The sequence below is a fragment of the Chaetura pelagica genome, unplaced genomic scaffold (genome assembly GCF_000747805.2).
Source record: "Chaetura pelagica isolate M959 unplaced genomic scaffold, ChaPel_1.0 scaffold291, whole genome shotgun sequence".
NCBI lineage: Eukaryota > Metazoa > Chordata > Aves > Apodiformes > Apodidae > Chaetura > Chaetura pelagica.
The window spans coordinates 19,813-21,028 of record NW_009952148.1 but is presented as its reverse complement, the minus strand read 5'-3'; positions in this window follow the sequence as shown (position 1 = coordinate 21,028).

Here is a 1,216-nt window from a genome sequence, read left to right as displayed (position 1 = left end):
CAGCATCCAGCCCCTGTCTCGTCCTCTAGGCCCTGCTCAGGGTCCCCCTTCACCCCTTGGCCCTCTCTGCTCCTCATCCCTGCCTCTCTGCTCCCTCATCCCTGCCTCTCTGCTCCCTCATCCCTGCCTCTCTGCTCCCTCATCCCTGCCTCTCTGCTCCCTCATCCCTGCCTCTCTGCTCCCTCATCCCTGCCTCTCTGCTCCCTCATCCCTGCCTCTCTGCTCCCTCATCCCTGCCTCTCTGCTCCCTCATCCCTGCCTCTCTGCTCCCTCATCCCTGCCTCTCTGCTCCCTCATCCCTGCCTCTCTGCTCCCTCATCCCTGCCTCTCTGCTCCCTCATCCCTGCCTCTCTGCTCCCTCATCCCTGCCTCTCTGCTCCCTCATCCCTGCCTCTCTGCTCCCTCATCCCTGCCTCTCTGCTCCCTCATCCCTGCCTCTCTGCTCCCTCATCCCTGCCTCTCTGCTCCCTCATCCCTGCCTCTCTGCTCCCTCATCCCTGCCTCTCTGCTCCCTCATCCCTGCCTCTCTGCTCCCTCATCCCTGCCTCTCTGCTCCCTCATCCCTGCCTCTCTGCTCCCTCATCCCTGCCTCTCTGCTCCCTCATCCCTGCCTCTCTGCTCCCTCATCCCTGCCTCTCTGCTCCCTCATCCCTGCCTCTCTGCTCCCTCATCCCTGCCTCTCTGCTCCCTCATCCCTGCCTCTCTGCTCCCTCATCCCTGCCTCTCTGCTCCCTCATCCCTGCCTCTCTGCTCCCTTCATCCCTGCCTCTCTGCTCCTCATCCCTGCCTCTCTGCTCCCTCATCCCTGATCAGCCACCACCCTCCCTCCAACTCAGAGCCCAGGAAGTTCCACCTCAACACGAAGAACTTCCCCCTGAGGGTGGCTGAGCCCTGGACAGGCTGCCCAGAGGGGCTGCGGACCCTCCTTCTCTGGACACTTCCCAGACCTGCCTGGGTGCCTTTCTGAGCGACCTGCCCTGGTTTTCTGCTCCTGCTCTGCCAGGGGGGTTGGACTTTGATCTCTGGAGGCTCCTTCCAACCCGGAAAACTCTGGGATTCACCCCCAGGGCCTCCCAAGGCCTCCAGGCCCTGCCGGGGACCCTCCCCTGCCCGGAGCCCCTTCCCCAGGACTCTCCACCTCAGCCTGAAGAGGGGCCCTTGTCTCCTCCCTTCAGGAGCGCGCGCGGCCCCTTTAAGAGCGCGCGGCCCCTTTAAG